General features: G+C 44.5%; 1 protein-coding gene across 2 annotated transcripts in view; it reads right to left on the minus strand.

Annotated features, from left to right (window-relative positions):
- The window catches only part of TMEM63C (transmembrane protein 63C), a 537448-nt gene that overhangs the window by 380313 nt on the left and 136679 nt on the right, over positions 1–20456 (minus strand). For both annotated transcript variants that reach the window (XM_085626682.1, XM_085626681.1), the window contains exon 3: positions 9658–9786. The gene's annotated coding sequence lies outside the window, so the exon portion shown is untranslated. The remainder of the gene's footprint in view (positions 1–9657; positions 9787–20456) is intronic.

Here is a 20456-nt window from a genome sequence, read left to right on the forward strand (position 1 = left end):
CAGGGTTACTTGCCACCCGCCTGCCCATTAGGATACCGAGGTTTGAGCCTTTGCTCAACCCTCGCTCTCCTAATGAGCATGCACCAGCACCAGTGCGTATGACTGGGCAGGTGGAAAAATTCGCCGACCTTCACAAGTCATGCGCACTTGTGCTGCTGCCTACCCCTGGTCTGACAATGCCTGTCTGTCAACATGACGCCGGACCGCCCACCCCCTCAGACTGTGAAGGGGGTGGGCGGTCCGACGTCATGCTGACTGACATGATTGTCAGTTCTCCCTTGGCGTCTCTGAACTTAAGTAAACTGAGTCAGTTTACTTAATTTCAGAGACGCAGAGGGAGCTGCGGGCGCGGGAGCAATGCCCCAACACCCCCAATGGACACACCGCCACTGCCAGTTTCATGTCCTTGGAGTCTTTAAAGCACGGAGCATTTATTACTTGCAAAAAATCCCTACTATTTCCCGTCCTGGCAGACTGTTCGGTTTCGTCCCAGGCCTCCTCCCTCATATCTCTTTCCCGTTTCCTTTGTGCCGTTTTATAATTATTGTGTAGCTCTCTTATATGTGCTGCATTACTTGGATGGATTTTCAGGGCTTTGGTGAGAGCTTTCCTGGATTTATTGCAGGAGGAACCAAACCAGCGCTTTGAAGTTAAGCTAGATGCTGATTTGTGGCAAGTCACAGCCAATTTTACTTTCCCTAAAAGATCTAAAAAGTGTGATACTAATAAAGATGGACTAGTATCTTGCTGCAGACACTTAACAATATTATCCTGTACGTTCCTTATAATCCCTGGGACCAATATCCGCTTCTTAATTTGGGCCCATTTAAGTTGGAAGCCATTTTTTGTTGACAGAGTTAGTTTTTCTATTGTCTGGTGCGGCTCTACTTTATTATTTCCTACGCTTATGCATTTCGTTAGTATAGCGTGATCAATGAAGCTTGTGAAGAAGTTGTTTACGTCATTCACCTTAATGCTAAAGGGGATAGTAACTAAAATGAAATCAATAGTGGATTCATAATCATTTCACCTGAAGGTTTTCCCTACATGGCCAGAGCTCACTTTATTAGCTATTACCATGTTCCTGGTATAAAGCATCCTATTTAGAATATTGCCATATTCATTATGATACCAAAGGGGATGATGGACGGAGCGTTTGAGTAAATCAAACACTCACCCCCAGTCAACTGATCTGGGTTTAATCCACCACCGTTCTTTAGCTCACTCCACCACCCCAGTTCAGACATGGCCATATGCAAATCTGTCTGACCCTGGGCCTCATTGGAACAGTCCAGTCCGAACTGCCAAGCCATGTCTTCCCTGGACCGGAAACAAGCATCCTGGGACCGGTTTCGGGTTCATAACCCTCATCAGCCAGGCTATCTTGAATCCAGTAGCATTATGGGCAGAGTGAATAATCAGCTTTCCCTGCGAATCTTCCAGGCTACAAACACGATCTTCAATGTGCTTGCAAAGGTGGCTCATTTTTAGTAGTTTTGTAGAATAGATCTATCTCCCTGTCCAACTCAGCTACCACTAAGTGCATATTTCCCCAGAATTCATTATTATAATAGTTCATTAACCACCAGTCACCTTCGGTGGGAGTCACTATGGAAAGCAGATGGAAATGGGTGTCCGGGCATTCAACCATCCTTACTTTTAGTGAAAGAGTATTAGAAATTAATGTTAGGAGGCCCCCTTTTGCTCTACCTGATACTGATGGTGTTGCCGCTGTCTGGAACGAGCGATAGCCGTTAAGAAAGACAGGATCCATGGCCCAAGTTTCCTGCAGCCATGTAATATTCTAGGATTGCCAAAGTTTGCGGGACTGTTCATTACCTAGTTTCACAGCAATACCAGCCACATACCAAGATGCTAGACTAATTGAGTGTTTGTATGCCTCATTCATGATGTCAATAGGATCGCAATTCTCTGGGCTGACGGGGTCTGGGCTAACTGGTCAATCCAATCCCTCTTCAGGATTTGAGTCACCTAGGGGTAGTCAATCACCAGCCTCCAGGTCGGACAGGGCGGCATATCTGTTTTCCAAGGTCAGCCCTGGAGGGTTAGTGCCTTTCCTTGCCTGACCACTCCTGTCATTTCCATGCGGTGCACGATTATAGAAAAACTCCAGTGACACGGGAACAATGTGAGTACCTTTTGGGGGGATTTTGTGTAACTGGGTTTAGAGTAATCGGACCACGTTTGTATTGTTAAGACCACATTGTTAAGGCATGTGTGGTTTAGGGATTCATTCTGTCATACAAACATGCTATGTCAGTCTCCAGTTTCAAGGTATATTACTGGCAATCAGATATCAAAACGGTGACGGGGCGAATGCTTGCACGTAGTCTAAGCACTAGCAATCCTTTGGAGTAGCATTCCAAACCATCGTTTTCTCTCTCTGTGCCACTGTAGACAGAGGGCCCGATTTAGGGTTTGGCAGACAGAGAAAAGGCAGGCAGGGTGGTGGGGGACTTTACCGCCTTTACTCCACCTGCCAAGTTCAGTGATGTCCTCCAGCCCCACAGTCATCTCTATACATTGGTAGGAGCCACCGTCATGTCGGTTCCAGTCAACGTAGGAAAAGTCTGACGACCGCTCTGTCAAACATGACAGCTGCCCATCAAACTTTTCCAAAGTTTTTTATTTTGAAGAAAACAAACTCCCAACACAGGAGTTGGCTTTTGAAAAAAAATATTAATAATGAACTTTCTCCCATGCTGTGGGGGTCAATTTATTTTATACTGTCCCTCGCCATCAGGATATGGGTGAGATGGACAGTAAAAAAAAAAAAAAATGCATCCGACCATCCACTCTAAATAGGGCAGCAGTCAGGTGGCTTACCTACGATGCACTTACTCTATCGGGCTGTTGGAGGACGTTTTACACTGATTGGGAAAACTTTACTCCATCGGCGTTAAACTTGCGACCTGCCCAACTCAAAATTAGGCAGACAGAGCTTGAATTTGGTGGACAGGGTACTCGTAATAGAGAACCGGTCTGCCAAACTCTAAATCGGCTCCAGAGGCCCACTTGACGCAAATCAGTATCGACCCTCATGGGAACAGTCCATCACGAACCTTGGTCACCTCATCCATTCATCAGGAGTCCTACTGCTTTTTTAGTTGGGAAATTTGAGATTCAAATCCCCCGAATCTCCAGGACTAAGCTACGCCCCTGCTGCCAAGTGCAAAGAAGGCCTGCTTCAATGTGCTCTGGGGCTGCAGTTTGAAGCGCAAGACAAGTGAGAACTGTGCATTCTGTGCATTGGAGAGGCGGTGTATAGCATTTAGAGAGGACCAGATGGGAAGCGCTGCAATATAAGGGAAGGTCTGCTGCCGAGCAGCCTGCGCACACCTTGCGTTGTTCCGGCACTTAACAGGAATACATGTTCCAAGGAAGCCTGGTCGATGTGTGTGTGATGGGAGGGGGCGCAGCGCGGCTCTCGACTGATACCAGATGAATTATTGATCCTGCCCCACGGGGTTCATGCAACAATCATCCTCAGGTTCCTTTCCCCGCTTCATAAAATCAAATAAACGCAATTTAAATGATGACGGAAGTGATAGATGATAAATCTTCAGTGGGTTCTCTAGGGTGGATAGAAAAGAGGCATAAGAGGGAGGGCTGGGTGGCATGCAAGAAGAGCCCTGAAAAGAAAGAATGAGAACGTAAAAGTAAAGAGGAGAACTGAGAAATCAAAGAGAAAGGCAGAGGCGTAGCAAGAGCACCGGGACCCCAAAGAAAGCAAGGAATGCCACCCCTCACCCGGTGGGAAGTTAAAGACGGTCATACTCCGGATGGAGGGGTCCCTAAGAGCCCTGGGTCCCAAAGCCAATGAAGATGCGGCGCCAGAAAGGGCTGCAGGTGTATTGGTCCCTGGGGAAAGGCACAAATTCATGGGGAAAGGCACAAATTCATGGGGAAAGAAAGTGGAAACAATGGGAGGAAGATGGGTAAGATGTAGACCTGGATGAAATTTAAATTAATCTCGAATAACTCAATTTCGGGAATTTTGCATTGCGTTTCTTAATCAAAATTCCTGGAATTACGCCATCATACCAATTTACATGCCATTCGCGGCCATAAATTTACTGCAATTGGCACTATTTGCTGTAAATATTTTCTGCGAACACATAGGAAAAAGAAAACGCAAGTGCCTGTTTGCAATGCATCCTTGCCGCAAAAATGAGCGCGAGTATGGGTTTTGTGCTAAAGGGGAGCCAAAAATATAACAGAGAATAGGAGACAGCAGAAGAGAAATGAGACAGGGGAAATTAGATAACATTAAAAGAAGAAACTGGAAGGGGAGATGGGCTGACGTTGAATAAAGGGGAGATGGAGGAAAGGGGAGAGAGGAGACACCAGAGGGAAAAAATAGAAGGTGCAGTAAGAAGAGTGTGAATATGGAAAGAATAGAGGTTGTCGATGGTGGACCAGCCACAGGGATACCCGGGGATTCACCAGTAGTCTGGTGGCTGTGGAGGCAGACCTCAGAGATGGAGGGATAGTTTATGCAGCTCTAGACAATGAACAAGTGAAGGCAGAATGGGCGTGATCTGGAAAACAGGAACGCGATTGTGTTGGCTTAGACAAAAGGCAGATAGGTAAAAAAGAGAAGTAAGAGAGGGGAACACATGGGGGAAGAGAGTATGAACTTTACCGATATTAAGGCATAAAAAGGACAAAAAATGAAGTAGGACATGGTGAAGATCAGAGTGTGAGGGGTCCAAATGCATAGGGGAATGGACATCATGTAGAGTAGCTAGAGTAATTTCAAACAGCACCTAGCACAGCACAAAAAACAGCACTAACATTAGCACTGCCTCCTCTTCTCTTGATTGCAAAGACTTGTCAGGGTGAAACCGGACTGGGGTTGCTTGTGTTCTGGTTCAGTGGGGACCCGACCTGGCAGTTCGGTTTGGACTGTTCAGAATGGAACAGGGTCAAGGCCGATTTGCATATGGCTGGGCCCAAACGGAGGTAGCGCCGTAGGCAAAACAACAATGGGTTGGAATGCTACCCCGGATGACTGCCAGTGGTTAGACTTATTGCAAGCAGACTCCCATCACCTTTGTGTTTGTTTGAGGAAGCAAGGACACATCACTGAGAAATCTAAGAGGGCCTGACTCCAGCTCTGTGTACTAAAGAAAGCAAAATAATTTCACCCAGAGAGCGACTTCTAAATCGCTGTTTCTGACCTCATAATGTCGCATCTGGATGGTGGCAATGCCCTGCTCCATGGCATGCCCAAACTCCACACTGGCTCCAACATTAAGGGTACTCTACATACAGCACGATACATCATGATCCTGAAAAAATAGGACCACATCACAATCACCTGTGGAACTCCACTGGCGGCCCTTGCCAACTCGCAACATCTTCAAAAGCAGGTGCACCAGCTACTAAGCAATCGCAATCCGCACCCGTCCATCGAGCTGACAAGCTCACCATCTCAGCTGACTCCAAGCTCACTTGCAGTCAGGAGACTGTCAGACCAGAGATCGTGTTAAAAAACAGAAAAAAGCAAGGCAACAGACCTCCTTCCTCTATGTACCCCGGATATGAATAACATCCATGAATTCATCAGGACCTCCACAATCCTGCTCCAGTTTAAGGAACAACCGAAGATACACCTTTTTAAAAGATGCAGCAACAGTGCACGATTAGTCTTAAAAATGCAGCTTCAGCTCAAATCACAGGTGAACTGTATTTTTGTCTTTGAACCTGTAACACATGCTGCAGGCATTGGGCCGGATTCTCGGCATGCATATACCATATACCTACAAAAAAACCTAGGTCCAGCTGTCCACCCGTCACAGTGCAATTGACTATATAGTTAACCACCAATTCAAAGAAACCAGAGCCATTCAAGAACTTCCATTCCTCTAGGAGCCTAGCAGGATCCTCACCTGAAATGGAAGAGTGGTGGGGATTAAAATTTAAGAATTTCAGCCCAACCCCTATACTATATGCAAGTGACCCCCAGGACAAATGACCCAATCACCTTTTGTAGGGCTTCTCTTGCCAGGTGAGTGAACAGAGTGAAACACCGAAGGAGATGGAAAACCACAACAGGCCCTTAGGTAAGAGAGGAAATATGGGAACGGCGCTTTATCAAGAAGGTAGATCAATGCAGATCTTTTTGGAATCGGCGAACCATTGAGAACAGAAAGTGCTCTGCCCTCTGAAAGTGATTGCATCTGCAGTCCCGCCACTTCGGACTTCTGCTTAGTTTGTTGCGGCACAATTAAACTTGGATTTACAGCCGATATCTGATGCAGCGGTAAAAGGATTACTGAGTCACTTGAACAGCAGATATACATCATTGCAGCGGTAAAGTCAACATGACCTTGCATGCGAATGGGCAAAGGAAGGCGAGATGCAACGAATTTGTGATGCATTACAAACGCTGACATTTGCAATTTTTTAAAAATTGATTTTAACAAACACAGAAAATTATAAGGTAACGAAGCCAAATAACGAGTATGCCTATACCCAGATCAGATGCGTTTGCTCCCAAATTGTCCGAAGTTGATTATTTACAAGTTTAAGCATTTAGATCAATGCTCTGTCAGAACTCATAATCCGTGAAAACCAGTTATCGCGGATTTTGTAACTGGATTATGTTATGCCCGAGTGATTACATATATAAAATTAGATGGAAAGGTCTATGATGACCTTATGTAAAGGGCTAGCAACAAATAAAAGTATCCGACTCTGAAAGCTATGGAGCTTAAAAGAATGTTATCCCTTCGATGTAATGTACTGTCCATTTTACGGCCACTGCTTTTTAGTAGCTGTTTTCAGGCTGGATTTTCTCATTAAAAAAAATATATATAAATAGTCGTCACAGGTTTTGAAGTACGCAAAGGTGAGATTCAGTTTTTTTGCACAAGCTGCTTCTTTTGTTTTATGTATGATTTAGCACTCTTCTTTAAGCGCAAAGTGGACGCAAGGCCATATGTCACACCAAATTACAGGGCAAGATTTTGAATCTCGACTAACTTCCCTAAAATTTCACATAATCATGCAAGAAGAAACACAATTTCACACACCGTCACTCAAAGACTCATGGAAAAGATGGACCCTTGAGAATGACATTTTTTTGCGGCATCCCCCAGAGGGTCCAATTCAAAGGAGTGCCGGAAGTAGCCGCCTGTCCAGCTAGGCATGTCATTATAAAGTATCGGCCCCTTTACAGTCGACATTTTACCATGCAGTAACCTGCAGTTCTGGCTGTAGTCATTTTGTTGAATCTCTCTTGAGATAACATATGACCTGACTTCAAGGCTCTATATATGGATCAGGTCACCGCTCCTGAACATTATACAGATAGTGCGAGTCACAGTAGATGTCTATGATCATATGGAAGAACAAAGCAGGAATGGTGACGTGGAATCGGGAGCTGCCGTTGAGGGATAGTGGAGTAGGATAGTTGTAGAATACTTTGGTTATGGCAAGGTTACAGCACTTCTTGCCATAAATGGCAGGTTAAGTGGCAAACTAGGAAGACTCAACCCTGCTTCTTTTCTAGGCCTTGGCAGAGTTTGTGCAGCGTTCCGCCAGCAGCGGAGTGCATTTTGTCATGCCGTTCGCGCTTATTTTTTACGCTGCATGTGTGTCCTGAGCTTTAAAATCAGCATGAACTGCACCATGCGCAGTGCAAGAAGGCGCAGCTTCGGTCACTCGAGTAGATATCAATTCAAGTGGCAACTTCTCCAATGCGAACGGAAGGTTTCTCAATATGAGCGGTAGTGACCATTCCTGACCACCCATGTTGAGAAATCTCACCGGAAGGTGGTCTGGAGAAAGATTTTCCTTACTTGCAACTGCCAACTTAACGTCGGCGAGCAAGGAAAAAACTCAGCTCGGCGGAGTTTTTCAGAACTCTGTATGCTACGCGAAGTGGAATTTCATGCCCAGGCCTATTCTTTTCCCAAAACTCTTCTCATGCATCTCATCATTCCACTCAACTCTGTTCGTCCCATCCGAGCACTCGGTTCTTTACACCTTCATTCCCATGTGCTCCCAATAACCCATGATCCGGACAGTGACATTTTAGTTTGGATTATGCCACCAAGCAACAGCTTTGGTGTAGAGGTGATCGAACACAATTTTCTGCCTTTTTACTTGTGTAACAGGCGCCTCTCTCCTTAACCTTTCATATCATTATCCTATACTTTCCTCTTCAGACTCTTATTCCTCTTACCCCTTTTGCTTCCCTTCTCATCTCACTGCAATCCCTCTATTCTCACCTGCCTACTCTCCCCACTCGTTACAATTCCTTCTCTGTCCTTCTTGCCACTTTTTAACTTTTACCCCTTCCTCCTCTTTCCGCCATCTTTCTTTCTGCACCTCGTTTCTCTCTCCTCCTTACTTCATCACCCTTGATCTCGCGTCAGTCTGTCCACCTCCCAACACCTCTCCTTTCTCTTCACTCACTCTCTAATTAGCTTTTTATTTCCATATCCTTCACCACCATTCCGCTGATCGCACTGGAGGTTCGTACATTTGCACTACAAACTTGCAGATATACTTTTCGTTGCCATCCTGGAAACAGATGAAGAGCTATGCAGCAGATGCATCCCCAGAGGGCACGGCTCCCTCTCACCCCTGCCAGGCAGGTTGGTCCTGCATGCCAGGTTTGCTTACCTTAATGCACCTCGTCTTAAGGGAGTGCAGCCACTGCCAGGAGATTAACTTATCCAATAATTACTATTGCCTGCCATTAATACCTTGAACTTAACCAAATGACTGCTAGAGATCTGTAAGGCTCGCAATGACTGTTTTTTACTGCCCGCAAGACAACCCGTCATTCAATAAGTCCATCACACCAACATGACTTGCTAGATACAAACTCTGGTTCCAACATGCGCATAACAAAGGCCCAAGCTATATAGTTGGATAAACATTTGCCACATCAAAGGCACATTCAGATTTAAGCTATACTTAAGCATCATCCTACAAGACAGTACACATTTACAACTCCTGGCACTATCATGTACACAAAATGGATCCATGTCTTCAGTTTGTTTAGTGTCTGTTCCCTCAATGGCACATCCAGCTCAAGTTACACTCGCACCTCACTCAACAACAAGAGTGCGCAACCTCACCGCCATCACACGCTCAGCATGTATCCAAGCCACATAGCTGGCTAAGCATTGGGACATGCTCTCAAGGTATATTGACATATCGGTCTCTGCCCAGAAATGTAGATAACTGTTGTGAGGAGGTTAACTAACAACATACACCCAGATGCAGATAGAATGGCATAATGGATAAGGAAGCCTTGAAACATAACCAATTGCAGATCAAAACAACCAGTAGGGTTATTTGGCGCACACACCCATCCACATAATGCCCTTCACAGATCCATTACCGGATCAAGCCAGCTGCTATTGTATATAATCCATCACTAAACAATACTTCTCCAACCTTGACCGGCAGCAATTCAATATGACTCACCTTTAAACAATAGAAAACATACCACGCTACAATATCAACCAAACACTTTGTTCAAGAAAGCACATGATGTTCAGATACCTCAAGCCCCTTGGGACCATACACATAGTTGCAACGTTTCATACAAATGCTCATAATATTGTAAACATATAACATACCACAAAACCAAGTTCAAAATGTAATATTTACCAATGGATATGGGTGAAGTTTCTTTAAAATGTCATCGTCTTCATTCTGTGTGTAAAATGTCTACATGAGATAGTGCCAGGGGAGCAGAGCAGAAGACGTCTTCTGTGTGGTGGTGCTCGCTGAGACAACCTGCAAGAAAATTGTTAACAGTCAGAGCACTGACACTGAAAGATATCAATGTATTCTCCCTGCTCTGTCTGTCCGGCATAAGTGTCCAGGCGAAGGACAAATGTCTCTACACTTTCCAGCATCCATTGATTTTGCCCTGTTCCTCAAGACATCCTTCTCCAGACCTTACAATATAATGAACCATTCCCTTGATAACTTACTTTAAAAAAAAAAAAAAAAAAAAAATATTATTTAACAGGTAACAAACAGTACAGTGTCAAGTAAGGCCATAGAGTACATTTCTACATATTGAATCCATTTAACAGTGATCCTTCATCCAGAATAATATTGGACAGCAACTATAGATCAATTCGGTCCACATACTTGCATTGGCTTATCATTTGCTGATTTCGCCTTTCGCCCTCGTCTCCCCACTCCCCCACCTGCCCCTCTCATCTCTCCAAATATTACAGGATGGACTCTCAGGAGGTATTATTTGCCCTACTCACACCTAGAAGACTGCCTCTAGTCCTTGCGAACCCTTGATCACTTACATAGCACATTCTCTTTCTGCAACATTGTTTAAAGACATTTTCAAAACAATTCAAGGCATAAAGAATAAGGCGTTGTTGGATATGGCCCTGGATTTCCCTAAAAGGTTTTGCTTTTTCTCCTCCTGGTTTTTGACGATTCTCTATTCGTGGCCTTTGGACTCTGGGCGCTTTCTCACTGTAATGCAATGTGAGAGCTTGCACGCCCTTCCTACCCATGCTAGGAAGTGGTGCTGGATTGATTGGTTTAGGTGCGGCACCGGTGAATGCCCTGTAAAAAGTTACTCAGGGCAGGTACTGCCCTAGTTAATGGAGGGATGCAGCACCGATTGTGCCACCCACCAGAATAGCCTTTCAAACATGTATCAAGCCTGCAATTGCAGGCCTGTGGGTGCGCAGTTATGTTATGTTATGTTATATTAGGCTTATATAGCGCCAATTCACCTGCAGGTCTCTAGGCGCTTTGAACCCATGACTAACAACTATAGATCAGGCCCTGAACGCGAGAAGAGAAGATGCCCTACGCAAAGCTATTTTAAGTGGCAAAAAGCCTCTTTAAAAAGGAGCGTCTTCAGCTGCTTCCTAAAACATAGAAGGTTGCCCTCTCTCCGGAGTGATTCCGGTAATCTATTCCAAAGTTGTGGGACCAGCACTGAGAAGGATCTACCTCCTTTTGTTGACAACCTGTATCGCGGGCAGGCTAGCAACTGGGCATTTCCCGATCTAAGTGCTCGTTTAGGCTGATAAAGCTCTAGACGTTCCTTGATGTAGACAGGGGCCTGTCCATAAATCGCCTTGTGGGCCGTACAGAGGCTCTTAAACTCCACTCTCTGCACAATGGGGAGCCAATGTAGTTTGTGCAATAGGGGAGAAGCCTGTGCTCTTCTAGGGAGTCTGAAAATCAGTCGCGCGGCATCATTTAACACAACCTGCAATCTCTTAGTCAAAGACTTTGGTAGGCCTAAATACAGGGCGTTTCCGTAATCAATCCTAGATATTATTGTGGCAGAAACAACTGTACGTAGCATGGAGAAGGAAAAAAAAGGGACAAGCTTGCGTAGTTGTCTAATCATGCCAGTACAAGTCCCTACAACCGCAGAGATCTGATTAGTCATTGACAACTCGTTGTCAATCTTTATCCCAAGACTTTTTACTTGTTGGCTTGGGATCGGTGTAGGACCCAAGTCCTGGGGCCAATAGAGGTCACCCCAAGGTGAAGCTGTAGTTGAGACCACCAGTATCTCGGTCTTGTCTGGATTTATTTTCAGTAAATTTACCGTCATCCAACTGACCGTATGTCTGAGGATATCTTGGGCATTGGATTGTGCTGACATCGTATTATCGATACTCAGAAGTAGCTGGGTGTCATCAGCGTAATTAAATACATGACAACCCATTTTAGCTAAAGAATTAATCAGAGGTTGCAGATAGAGATTAAACAATAACGGAGAGAGAGCGGAGCCCTGCGGGACGCCGCACTCTAACACTCCGACCTCCGATATACAATCCCCGAGCTGGATTCTCTGTGTCCTACCGTTTAAAAAAGACTGCAGCCATTTAAGGGCCAGGTCTTTTATCCCAAAACGGGCTAGTCTATCCAGTAGTAGGGAATGGCTGACCGTATCAAACGCCGCTGATAGATCTAACAATATCAGGGCGCTTGGCTTCTTACTGTCAGCCATACCTCTAAGCTCATCTAGCACTGCAAGCATCACCAGCTCAGTGCTATGATGTGCACGGAAGCCTGCCTGACGCTCCTGGAGTATGTGATGAATCTCCAGGAAGCCGGAAAGAGACTTCAAAACATGTTGCTCCAAGACCTTAGACAAAAAAGGCAACTGAGAAATCGGTCTATAATTTTTCAGAATGGTCGCGTCGGCTCCCGGCTTCTTCAGAAGAGGTCTAACCCGAGCTTCCTTAAAGCTGGATGGTAGAAAGCCGGTCTCCAGTGAACTGTTAAGGAGAGGGATAATATAATCTCCTAACAAGGAGCACACCAAGCGAAAGACCTTCGAAGGGCATGGGTCCGCCGGGGAACCGGACTTGGTTCTGTTCACAAGCTTTTCGAAGCTATGATGATCTATCACAGGGAACCTTGAAAGAGAAATTTCCAGAGGAAGAAGAGGCTCCTGTAGTGGAGGTGGGCCATACAGCGTGCCTTTCTTAATCTCCAAGAGAATGGTCTCCACCTTCTCCAGGAAGAAACGTTGAAACGTGTCCACTTTTATTGTGGTTTCCAACGTTTCAGGTCTTTTACTCAGTTCCGTCAAGATGTTAAATGTTTCCTTCTGGATATTTTCAGCCTGACTAATACGAGCTTCATAAAAGGCTACTTTTGTACTCCTATACTCCTACGCTCAGGTCGACATTTTTAACTCATTAGCCAACCCTTAGTGGGCCTTCCACTACCACTAGAGCACCCTTAGGGTAAGCCCTGAGGGGAAGAGCAAGTGGTAGGTGAAAGGCATGGCAGGTGCATATAGGTGTTCCCTGCCCAGGTAGTGCAGAACCCCCATGAGGGTTCCTCCTACCTACGAGGTCGACTCATCCCATGGGACAACACCAAGGTTTTGCTGATTCTATTTTAGTGGCCTTAGGGCTCTGGGCACTTTCCCACTGTAAACATAATGTGAAAGTGTGCGTGTCCTTCTACACATGTTAGGAATTGGTACTTACCAGATTTAAACATGCCTCAAGCCTGCAATTGCAGGCCTGTCTGTGCGCACTTGCACATATGAGGTTTTTAAACATGTGTTGTGCCTGCCACTGTAGGCCTCTGTGTTTGCAAATGCACTTATGGCCAGGTTGGCATGTCTAAAACACTGGCCAATCCTGAAGGGACCTTTCACTACCACTAGATCACCCTGGGGTAAGTTTTAAGGGATGAAGCAAGTGGTAGGACACAGGCAGGGCAGGTACACATTTGTGTTCCCTGCCCAGGTAGTGAAGCTTTTGCTCCGCATACCATGGGTGAACTTCCTGAGTAGTGGCCAAACCCCCATTTGTCGACTGCCGCTTCATTATCCCTGCTGCCTGCCCTCACCTTCTTCCCTGGGACCCAGACTAAGTGTGACTCTGGCTGCGATTGGCCTAGCATCAGGGGAAGGGTTCCAGCCCGTGGGTGTAGGGTAGTCGGGGTTAGCTGAATGGTAGAGTAGGGCTTGGGTCACCGGGTCTGCATGTGCATTATCAACTGACGTCCTGTATATCAGTTGCACCGCATTACGGTGCTTTGTGTGTGCACTCTATACGGACCTGCCTGATATCCATGGCACCGCAAATCTGTTCAGAATAAGTGTCTGGGAGTGGAGTGTCTGCCTGTTATTAATTACACTGCATGGTGGTGTTGCTTTACACATTGATTCCTTGCCAAAAGAATACTGTATTTGACATTGGTTTTTACCCGTGTGGCCTTGGCCCACTGTGCGGTTTAAAAGTGTTGAAATTATCTGTATAAACACATTTCTGATATCATTGGGATCTGGGATGCACCCTATAACTGTGTTAAGCTTCAGTAGCTTAAAGATTCCAAGACCAGGTTTAAAAAAAAGCCCTTTAGAGATGGTGTTGAGAATGTAATTTTCTTTTATTGCAAACTGCCCATTATGTTTTTTTAAATGAGTTCTAAGTTTTTGGAGCTTAGTAGAATAATAGTGGACAAATTGTTGGCCTGCACCATTATAATAAAGGTTTCTTATGACTTCAAGGTGCATTTCAAGATATACTGTTCAATACTAAATTCCGTGAACCGATCAAGTGTGGATCTGGATGGGGTGATGCTTGAGCTACAGTTTCAGGCTGTGGCTCCCTGAGCACTGGTGGTAATTGTTAGGTTCTCTTGGCCTAGAGTTTGCATTCAAAAGGGTCAAGATCAATTACAGCCTCTATTATACACCACAGTATGCGACTTCCAGGTACAAAAAATTAAATTATTGTTCCATCACATTCCATTGTAAGTATCATCTTTGGTGTTTTACTGAATCATTCTTTTGTAAATGGTATGCAATGGACTTTTTTGCAGTATAGTGCATAAAACTTACTCCTACTGAAATTAGTCACACTACAGATTCTGGCGAATTTGTATTGAAATAGGTTAGCTACGCTTTAAAAGTTGTAAGTGCCGCAAGCATGTCCAGTTTAAAATTCTTAGGTTTTTGTCTCAAGTGCATCTGTGAAAGAACTGAAGCAATCCTAACTGAGACGGGATCCATGTGTGAGACCTATGTGTCACTGAGAAATTATCAAATGACAGCAATTTTGACCTTTATGGGCAAATCATGATTATTTGTTGGTAAGTCATCATCAATAATTAATGATCATATTTTAAATTGAATTTTTACTTGCATATTTCACCATAATTGGTAAAACAAGCTAATCAGAAACTAGCAGAAGCTACCATCAGGTTGATTGCTTTCTAATGATAAGGGTAAGTATAAGTCAGCCTGTCACCGATTTGCTGGTGAACACAAATTAATTGTTATAAGGAGTGAAACTGGGACTCCCATCCAAAACCAGGGAATGTGTACATTCATTTGAATGAATCCCCCATCTTATCGAATAGCCCTCACTCTTAAAGCCATGGTTCACCTGGGTCACTGTGTTTCCCGTCAGCTAGGGACACACTTCATCTCGCACAAGTCAAAGAATGAATGAAAGTCAGAATGACAGTGATTAATCTAAGGATGGCTGGGATGTGAATATCCAGAAGTAATCTAAGGATGGCTGGGATGTGAATATCCAGAAATTTACTGTTACCTCTAATGCACTTTCTTCTTAGGTGATCTAATTTCAGCCCTTTATCTTCTCCTAAGTACCATAAAGAGAGGAGAAGTGTTCACTAGACCAGAAAACCCCTTTCAAGCTTTCCATTCATAGATAATCCTCTTTCCATTTACCTTTGCAATTTGGAGGAGATTTGCATCACCAAGTCTTCCATAAAAAAGTGAGTCCTGGGTTTAACTGTTGGATTGTAGTCGTTTTGGTCTTGTTCAAAGTTAGGAAATACTACTTTATTCTTTTTAACTGTTGTGGACTCCTTTTGTAGTGTGTTTTCACTGGGTTACTGTTTGAAGTGTTACACAAATACTTTACACATTGCCTGCGAGTTAGCCTGTCTGTTCTGCCAAGCTCCCCGAGGGTTGAGCACAGGTTAATTTAAGGGTTTGCTTATGACTTCAGTCTGAGTAGAACTGTGGTTGCTGCTTGAAAAGGTACCTCAACCAGTAACACAATTAGCTATCCAGTAAACCTTCTCCATTGCTAGGTCTCCAGATTGGCTTAGGGCAGGTAAAGTGACAGCAAGAAAAGAGTTTAGAGTGGTAACGGTTTTGAACTTGTGCATTTGCTGCAGAAGGTGATTTGGAACAGTGATGACATGTGCTAAGAGGTTATGTGCCTCTGTTGTATTGAGGTACCAGGGGACCTGAATTTGGATTCCAGGCTGCAAGACCCAATAATCAATACTTTTCACATGCATTTTTCTTCTCAGGGAGGGAGAGAATCGCTTCATTGAAAGAAAAATCCTTTGTTGTCTATTAGTGAGATAACATTAACAATCTATTTTCCAGTAACACAAAAAATTAGTGGTTTCTTGGTCTTTAGCCTATCGGCAACAAACCAGATAGGCTCCCTTGCTACCCCAGAAGCATTGCCAGCTTGGAGATGAATTGAACCGCAATAAGCTGTGATTAGGCAGCATGGATTTAGAGCAGTCCTAGTCAGTTGGTGCTTTACACAACATTAATTGTTAGTATTCTAGACATTACTAACACAAGTGCATCTGAGTTATTACATTGGATAATGCTGTGGATTATTTACCATTTTTGCAACAAATGATCTTACATGGGAATTCTCTGGTATTTTAGCTTACAATCTCTGAGGCCCAGCTCAGTTGGAAGTTCAATGAACTAAAGGCACCTAGACCTGGTCTGCAGAAGAAATAGAGCTTTAAGACAATTACAACCAACTTCGTAAGTGAAGTATTCATTTAACTTGCCCTTAATTTAAAATAGGTTTACAGAGAGCTTGGAGCATATCCATCAGGGGCATTTTGGGAAATTAGTGGTGAACAGTGGGTTTTAAACATTTTAGGACTGCAACAATCATGATCACTAAATAGAATTTACATGTTATTTTACAGGGGAAGTTGGGAAGGTCTTACATTGAATTTCACTATAAGGCGGTGACAAAAGATGGTAGATCAATTACAAAAGCTCCAGTCAAAACTGCTAGGACTTGAAACATGCTCCAGCACTGGAAAACACCCCTTGCAGTTACAGGCAGGTTGTACTAAAGAAGCTGCACAAAAGAAGCCCTTCGTCAGACATCGACCAGCAAGACTGGTAGGCATTACAAAGGATAGGTGATTGTGTGAGCCTGGGATGGGTCCATTAGATGCCTGTGGCCTGGTTGAGGACATGTGTTCCATCTCCAGGTAGAGGAGCTGTAGATGGTCAGGCAGCAGCACTGCCTCTAAGGCTCTGAGTGGTGGTTTCACAGTTTGCATCTAGGATCCTGCTCTGTGATAACCTGTCTTTTTGATGCTGTTTCCATGGTACCTCCCACCTGGATGATACAGAGTCCTCCACTTCTGGAACTATGGCATTCTCCTCTTCTTTACGTGCAGTAGACTCCTTGCGTAACATACTCAAGGTGACTCCCTTTATGAGCCTAACATTGCTTGGACAAACATGCACTTTTCTGAGAGGCAAATGTAGAAAGCATGGAAACCTGGCATGCATACTAGAAATGGAAAACATTTACTTGCAGAGGGATTGCTTGGCATTACTATGGGTGCAGTGAAAAGTCGTTTCATGATATGGAACAATTAAGAGACTGACATATTTAATTTACACTAGAAAGCAAAATTACAGTCAATTTTGAACTTGGACTTCTCAGCAATTATATTGTATTTTTCAGCGACTAACAGTAAATGTAGACATGGCTGATATGCATTTAAGTGGAAGGCTCCGTTTGAAAAACTGGTTTGTGCTGCTTGCTATTGCCGGGATTGCCTGGTTTCCTACCTCTGCCCTTTGAACTTCTACAGCGCCTCGCGGCCCCCGCTGCGCGGGAGCCGCTCGAGGGACTGGGCGTTCGTCACCTACTGCCTGGGATACTGTTGGCGCCTTGACTCCACGCTGTTGGCCCCGCTGCGCTGTGTCTAACTTTGGTGAGGGGACGTTGCTGGATGCTCGTTTTGCGGTGAGCGACCGGCATAATCGGGACTGCGAGGACCAGGGTGCTGTGCGTGAAGCTGAACATCCGCACCTGGTCCTCTTCCCGACTCCTCCCCCAACACCGTTTCCTTCCCCTTTATAAACAGAATCTTGCCCTCACGCGCTAGCGGGACGCGCGCGGGTCTTAGCACGGGGCTAAGACCGGGCAAAGAGCGGGCCGTTTGAGGCCGTTCGAGACTGGAGACACTGGGCTGGGCCACCCCCCCTGCAACTTGACCTTATTAGTGAGAGAAAGATAACTATACTTGAAATTGTAGAAAGAATGCCTAGGGTTAAGGGTACCGCTAAGGGTACCGTGACTAATACTACCCTGGCTGGAACTCTGGACAATTTTATTGTAAGAGCTGCTAACCTTTTAGAACGTGAAATTGACCTAACAGAGCGTCGTCTCTCGCTGGACCCGCTTACTGCTAAACGTTCTTCCCTAGGGACTATTGCTTCAGTCGTTTCACCTGCGCCTCATAACACAAATTCAATTACAAATAATGGTACGATTAGCGAGGGGGGCAGTATTGATTTAACTATGGACTCTAGTTTGGAAAGGAAAAGGGCTAATACTGTTAGAAATACCAACAGATCTGACATTTCATCGACCGATGCTGTGACTACCCAATCTGATGGTGTTTCTACCCGAGCTCAACTAAATGCCATTTCCGATGCTATTCCCCCCCTCCCTGCTTCAACCCCAGGGGCTAAACCAAAGCAAAAGGCTGCCCCGCGTGGCAAAAAGGGGAATAAATTAACATCGAATAAATCCAAAACTGATAAACTCCCGCCCAACCATTCTCTGGGAACTGATGATCAATCTTTGCCTGATGTAACCCCAAACAAATCTACGCAAATAGATGAGGGTTTTTTCTCAAAAATAAGGGAACTTTTTGAACACTCAACCCGACCGTTTTTAGACAGGCTTATCAAGATAGAAGAGCGCCTTAAAAAATTAGAACAAACTGCTCTAACAAATCTTGAACTTAATCAATTAATGAAGACAGACCTACATAGAGAGCATTGTAAACCTCTTGTACCAGCTAACAATGCAAGTAATTTTAAAGAGAAAACCCCCCTTCTTCTGACTATCCCTCACTCGGCCCGGCCATTAGATATATCCCGGAGAAATGGTGAGGACATTGCTAGTACTGAAAACTCTACTAGCATTAGTGCCACTAAAGATCAACTTTTAGGTGAAACATCTCAGCAGAAACTCCCAGACGCTAACATAATAGTTACAAATGACATCACAGAATATTAATGCGAAAGTCAATAGAAGGGCTTCCCCCAACGAAAATGTTTATAATCTACCTACCCTAGATCTTCCACCAGAATCCGCACCATATGCTATCGTATTGACGGGTGTACCTTGTATTGGAGTAAACAACACTGAGTCATATGATGAGCTTAAGAACAAAACAATGCACTGGCTCAATAACAACCGACCACTCCCTCCTGGTACCCACGCCAAGATTTTGTTTGTGCGGAGAGTTAGCTGGGTGGGCAGACGAAACAAAGATATATCAGGAGATTGTATTGTGATCAATTTCAGTAATACCCAGGCGGTAAAGCATGTTCAACAGACACGACCCTCTCTACATTTTACTAGCATTACCCCATTACCACTTGCTTATTTCTACCCTCCCCAAGCTAATAACAACTGGTGGGTTCAGGTAGGGCGAGGTATAGCTAACAGCAATTCTGCAAGAGGTGGGATGGCTACAACTGATCAGGACTGGTTGGAGTCTTTCACATGTGCAAATAGGTATAGTTGCCTAGATGCGGCTGATTGACTGCCCCCAAAAAATCCCCCCGCTTCAGAACCTGTAGGGAAAGTTACAAATGAGGAGGCGTTAATATTGTTCGATCAACAGCCAGCACAATTGATAGCCTCCCCTTGGGATATCTCTGAAACTATATCCACTAACTTCAAGAAGGCAGAGTCCCCAAAACATCCCCTAAGTCCAACCAGAGGCCCGCTTGATAACGTTGTTTCTTGTGAAACTACCATTCCTCCTTCTTTGCAAGAGGCTGACACATGCCCTGACCTCACCTTTTTGTCTTGGAATATTGCAGGTCTGTCCTCCAGACTAGGAGAAATTAATTGTATCACCTTTTTGAAAAGGTTTTCGTTTATTTGTCTCCAGGAATGTTGGACAGTTGATCCCATACACATGATGGGCTATCAAACTTACCACACTCCTGCAATACCCACCATTAGAGGGAGAAACAAAGGGGGTTTATGCACCTATGTCTCCAACTGTGTAAAAGATATAAAAATCTCCTTTGCACCAGTCTCTGCTTTTTACCAAATTTTGCATATTACGCTTGGGGGGAAGTTATTTATAGATCTGATAAATTTTTATAATAACATACCGAAAGATCTGTGGGCCTCAACACTTAAGGAATTAACTGAATCCTTAAAAAATTCGGACGATAAGGATCCTTCTGATACCTGTGTCATTTGGTTTGGCGATTTTAATCACACTTTATGTCCATTCAGTGATCAAAACATATGTGACCTGGGGGAGAGGGAGGGCGCTCCTTTTGCACATTTTTCCCATACTTCTTTCGGAAAATATCTAAATGAGATACTTTTTTCTCTGGATCTAGGTTTTGCTAATGAACTCTGCTCTCCACCAGTCCCATTCAGCCCCACTTTTATAGGTAGAGGCTGTAAATCCGTCATTGACTTCCTGCTCATATCCAAACGTTATTCCCACTATATTTGTTCGTTTGAACTATGTGAGGTAGCGATGAGTGACCATCTACCCCTTAGTTTGTCCCTCGCCGTTCCTAAAGGCAAAAGTAACACTGATTCTACGGTTCAGAATCTATACAACCATAGATTACAGCTTGCTAGGAGGAATGGTTACACCCTAAAATGGGACAAAGTAGAACCAGTGGCTTTCCT

Source organism: Triturus cristatus, chromosome 9 (assembly GCF_964204655.1).
Source record: "Triturus cristatus chromosome 9, aTriCri1.1, whole genome shotgun sequence".
In the NCBI taxonomy this organism is placed as follows: domain Eukaryota; kingdom Metazoa; phylum Chordata; class Amphibia; order Caudata; family Salamandridae; genus Triturus; species Triturus cristatus.